The sequence below is a fragment of the Nyctereutes procyonoides genome, unplaced genomic scaffold (assembly GCF_905146905.1).
Source record: "Nyctereutes procyonoides isolate TBG_1078 unplaced genomic scaffold, NYPRO_anot_genome, whole genome shotgun sequence".
Taxonomy (NCBI): domain Eukaryota; kingdom Metazoa; phylum Chordata; class Mammalia; order Carnivora; family Canidae; genus Nyctereutes; species Nyctereutes procyonoides.
Genome location: NW_026575135.1, coordinates 14,768,835 through 14,774,834, shown reverse-complemented (window position 1 = coordinate 14,774,834; position 6,000 = coordinate 14,768,835).

The following is a 6,000-nucleotide window of genomic DNA, read 5'->3' as shown; positions in this document are numbered from 1 at the left end:
GTTTTGATTTTTATTTGTCTCCGTGTATTTTTTTTATTTCCTCTGATTAATGGGTTGACCCATTAATTATTTAGTAGCACATCATTTAACCTCCATGTATTTGTGTTCTTTCCAGATTTTTTCTTGTGCTTCATTTCTATTTTGTGATCAGAAAAGATGCATGGTATGACTGATGTTTTTTGAAATTGTTGAGACTTTTTTTGACCTAACATGTGACCTATTCTGGAGAATGTTCTTTGTGCTCTTGAAAAGAATATGTATCCTGCTGTTTTAGGATGGAATGTTCTGGATATATATGTTAGATCCATCTGGTCCAGTGTATCATTCAAATCCACTGTTTCCTTATAGATTCTCTCCTTAAAAAAAAACAAAAAAAAAAAAACAACAAAAACAAAAAAAAACAGGTTTTACTTATTTATTCATGAGAGACACAGAGAGAGGCAGAGACACAGGCAGAGGAAGAAGCAGGCTCCATGCAGGAACCCGATGTGGGACTCAGTCGCAGAACTCTGGGATCATTTTCTGAGCCGAAGATAGAGGCTCGACCCCTGAGCCACCCAGGCAACCCTCCTTATAGATTTTCTATTTGGATGACCTTTTCATTGATGTAATTGGGGTGTTAAAGACCCCTACTATTATTGTATTACTATTGATTACTTCCATTTGTTAATAGTTGCTTTATGCATTTGACTATTCCCATGTTCGGGGCATAGATATTTACAATTGTTATATCTCCTTATTAGATTGTTCCCTTTATGACTATATAGTATCCTTGTCTCTTGTTATAGTCTTCGTTTTAAAGTCTATTTTGTCTGATTTAAGTATTGCTACCTAGCTTTCTTTTCATTTCAATTGCATTATAAATGCTTTTCCATCTCTTCACTTTCAATCTGCGTATTTAGGTCTGAAATAATTCTCTTGTAGGCAGCATACAGATGGATCTTGCTTTCTTATACATTTCATCACCCTGTGTCTTTTGATTGGAGTGTTTAAACAATTTATCTTCAAAGTAATTATTGATTGATAGTTATCTATTTCTATATTGCTATTTTATGGTTGTTTTTGTAATTTTTCTGTTCTTTTCTTCTCTTGTTCTCTTCTCTCATGGTTTGTTGGCTTTCTTTCATGTTATATTTGGATTCCTTCCTTTTTATTTTTTTGCATATTGATTATGGTTATCATTAGGTTTGTGTATAACATCTTGTGCATTAGCAGTCTATATTAAATTGATAGTTGAACCCATTCTTTACTCCTCTCCCTGCCACATTTTAGGTATATGGTATCATACTTTACATCCTTTTATTTTGTGAATCCCTTGACTGATTTTTTATAGATATACTTAATTTTACTGCTTTCATGCTTCCTATTTCTCTTACTCCTGCTTATAATCTTTCTTTTCCATCCAAACAGTGCTCTTTAACATTTCTCATAGGGCTGGGTTAGTAGTCATGAATTCCTTTAACTTTTGTTTGTCTAGAAAACTCTTTCTTATCTCTTCTCCTATTTTCATTGATAGCCTTGCTGGATAGAGTATTCTTGGCTGCAAGTTTGTTGTTGTTGTTGTTTTGTTTTGTTTTTTTTTTCCAGTAAAGATGTCATTTTAAAAAGTATAGTCAGTGAGAAGTAAGTTAACACTGGAATAAACACCAAAAAAGATGATAGAGAAGAGAGCCATTTTAATATGTAAAGAAAAATTAAAAGGTAAAGAAATCAGCAACTGCAAGAATCTCTAAGGTGCAAGCTTACGTAGCATGTTCAAGGAACATCAATGTAGCCAAAGTAGTTGGTGTGGAGGGAAGATAAAATCCACAGATGACATTAGAGAGATTAAGGGAGTGGAGACAGGGAGCTTGTGGTGCTTTTTAGGACTGTCTGAACAACAGGAAACCCTAGAGTCTAACAAACTTTTTGAGAAACAATTATGTGCAGGCACTCTACCATTAACTTAGAGTACAAGTATGAGGTCTTCATAACTGTGCACTGTGCTAAGTTTTATAGTTGAGAGATAGATTGCTTAAGAACACAGTAATTTGTGCTTTTAGAGTCTTTACAGCGTGTTTGATTCAAGAATAATACATAAAAAAATTAAGCAATAATTTAGTGTTAAGCTACATGATGCTGTCAAGGTGTACAATAAGAGGTGAGAGAATTGAAATAGTATGCAATGGGGAAGATATGGAGTATTTTATGAGGAAGGAAAGTTAGGTGGTGGTTTTAGATAAAGGAGAAAAATCAGATAAAAGTTCTTAAATTTTTCAGCCATGTCTTTCTCTCTTTCCTTCCTTTCTTCCTTCTTTGCTTCCCATTTAAGTTCTTTTTTTCCCCTTTTCTTTTTAATAAGTGGTATACTGACAGGAAGTTTGCCTAGAATAAGTGAAGAATTATTGACTTCCTGCTCAGCAGGGAGTCTGCATTTCCTTCTCCTTTGGCCCCTCCCGCATGTGGTCCTCATTTTCTCTCTCTCGCTCTCAAATAAATAAACTCTTTAATTTTTTTTTTTAATGAAGAGAAAGAAAAGTTAAATACCCAGAGGAGTCTCATCATAGAGATCATTGGTGACCTTAGGACTACATTTTCATTGTAATTGAGAAGAGAGAATTCAATTAGGGTTGAAGAGCTGAATGAGTCATTCAGCTTCCAAGAGAGTTATAGACTAGATATCTAGAAAAGCCCGCATACTGCAAAATTCATAGATTTTTACCAAAAAGCTTTTGTTAAACATTGTCAAACATTCAATACGTTTAAAATGTATTGGCTGAACTAACAAAACTGAGGGAGATCACTAAAGGACTCATCAAAACAAACCAAGTTCAGAAACAAAAATATGAAATGAAATCAGAGACCAAGGGTATCATGAAAAATACCAGTCCTGGGAACATAGATCTTTAGGAATGTCAGTCTAAATCAACAACTGAATCTGAAAAAGGTCCTCTGAAGTGGCTACAACTTCAGTGAACATTAGGGTGAAAAGAAAGAAGAAAAGAAAAGTAAGGAAAAGAAAAGGAACATGTCTGATTTGCTCTAAGAAATAGAAGTATCATTTGAGAATAAGTCAGCTTTCAGTGTTTCTGAGGATGGGATATTAGTATCCTTGAGGTCAGAGAAAGCCCAAGCCAATATATTCATTGAAAGTAGCTACAGATTAGTATTACCTAATGAAACCCAGCAGAATCAAACTCAGATTGCCTCCAGAAGAAAGCAATTCTAATATAACTCCATGCTTAGTTTTCTAAAATTAAATACCACAAAAACATATTTAGACACCAGGTAATCCAAATACTCACATTTAAAATAACTGTGTATTAAATGTTTAAGCAAAAGAATGACTGAATAAACAAATGAGGTACAGAAGGTCTCAAAATTAACCAAGCATATTAAAAATCAAAGCAAAGATCTCTGGTTTAAACTTGAAATGTAAAGACCTTAGAAAATGTCACTCCCATTGTTTTACAAGACAAAGCTGAACAAACTGAAATCATTGACCTCTATTGGGACCATAAGAGAACTTAAGTTTCATGGTAAGCTGCATCCTGAGATCTGGACACCTAGATACATCTAGAGAGATGAGAACCAAGATTTGCTTATCTAGAACAGAAACTGCTAGAGCTATAAACTAGCAGGAACATTTCAGTGGTAATTTTGATGAGTTGCTGGAGGGTAAGCATTATAAGTGAAGTAGAAGAAGAAGAATGGGGGTGGGAATTCTTTGTTGGAGACTTAGTGCCAGTGCTATATAAGTTGAATATATTGCCTAGATTTGAGGAGGAAAAAAAAAAGTAGCCAGGAAAAATTAATGAAAATAAAGATCTTTCTCAGACTACACGGGAACCCAGTAGAGGTGTTCATATCTCACATCTTAATTGAATTCAAAATGGATAAAGTGGGCTAAATAGAAATGACAGGAATTCTCAGAGAAATTGACAAATCAGCTTTCCGCAGATGATACGGGAAGAGTTTGGGTCAAAGAGGTCACCTGAAAAGAGCAGAGCTCAGTAGTTCAGGGAAAGATCCATCCTGTAGGACTTGAAAGATGACATCTCCCAAAAGATGAGAGAGGCTTTAAACTAAGTGACTTGGGCTGCAATCATAATTGATCCAAATGTGACAATAAGGGGATGGGCTATAATTAAAAGGAGAATTTTGGATATTCTCAGAAATCTGTAAACAGCTCAGTTCCCATAACAAACAGGACCTGATGCCATCAATTTATAAGAATAGTGTCTGGAAGGATAGGGCTCACACCAGAGGATTGCAATATATTCTGATACCCCAGAAAAAAAACTGCTTTCTCATTAGTTTTAGACCAAGAAAATAAAGGCAAAGAAAGGCTAACTACTTGGAGCAGATGGTATAATGTTAATAAAAGACTAAGGATGATTAGAACACTTTGAAAGGAGGGCAATCTTAATATTTGCGTCCAATGAATTCATGAAAAAGTTAACATACTTATCTTATTTTTTAAAAAATTTATAATACAGTAGTTGGTTACTAATGATATTTCTTTTTTTTTTTATAAATTAATTTTTATTGGTGTTCAATTTACCAACATACAGAATAACACCCAGTGCTCATCCCGTCAAGTGTACCCCTCAGTGCCCATCACCCATTCACCCCCACCCCCCACCCTCCTCCCCCTCCACCACCCCTAGTTCATTTCCCAGAGTTAGAAGTCTCTATGTTCTGTCTCCCTTTCTGACATTTCCCACACATCTCTTCTCCCTTCCCCTATACTCCCTTTCGCCATTATTCATATTCCCCAAATGAATGAGAACATACACTGTTTGTCCTTCTCCGGTTACTGTGGCCAAGTTCAAAAAGGGTGTTGCCTGAGTTCTCCTCTGGGATTTTGATGGAATCTTGTCTCACATTTAGATCTTTCATCTATTTTGAGTTTATCTTTGTGTATGGTGCAAGAGAGTGGTCCAGTTTCATTCTTCTGCATGTGGATGTCCAATTTTCCCAGCACCATTTATTGAAGAGACTGTCTTTCTTCCAGTGGATCGTCTTTCCTCCTTTATCGTATATTAGTTGAGCATAAAGTTCAGGGTCCACTTCTGGGTTCTCTGTTCTGTTCCATTGATCTATATGTCTGTTTTTGTGCCAGTACCACACTGTCTTGATGAACACAGCTTTGTAGTACAACCTGAAATCTGGCATTGTGATGCCCCCAGATATGGTTTTCTTTTTTTAAAATTCCCCTGGCTGTTTGGGGTCTTTTCTGATTCCACACAAATCTTAAAATAATTTGTTCTAAGTCTCTGAAGAAAGTCCATGGTATTTTGATAGGGATTGCATTATACGTGTAAATTGCCCTGGGTAACATTGACATTTTCACAATATTAATTCTGCCAATCCATGAGCATGGAATATTTTTCCATCTCTTTGTGTCTTCCTCAATTTCTTTCAGAAGTGTTCTGTAGTTTTTAGGGTATATTTTGAGAACCATTTGAATGGTAAATGGTTCTCCAACCTTTTATTTTCAGGTTGTAGGTGTCCTTCTGTCTAAAATGAGTCTCTTGTAGACAGCAAATAGATGGGTCCTGTTTTTTTATCCAGTCTGAAACTCTGCGCCTTTTGATGGGGTCATTAAGTCCATTCACGTTCAGAGTTACTTGAACTTCTTCTTAAAGGGGAGTTTTAAGAGTCCCCCTTAAAATTTCTTGCAGAGCTGGTTTGGAGGTCACATATTCTTTCAGTTCCTGCCTGTCTTGGAAGCTCTTTATCTCTCCTTCCATTTTGAATGAGAGCCTTGCTGGATAAAGTATTCTTGGTTGCATGTTCTTCTCATTTAGGACCCTGAATATATCCTGCCAGCCCTTTCTGGCCTGCCAGGTCTCTGTGGAGAGGTCTGCTGTTACCCTAATATTCCTCCCCATGAAAGTCAGGGACTTCTTGTCTCTTGCTGCTTTAAGGATCTTCTCTTTATCTTTGGAATTTGCAAGCTTCACTATTAGATGTCGAGGTGTTGAACGGTTTTTATTGATTTTAGGGGGGGATCTC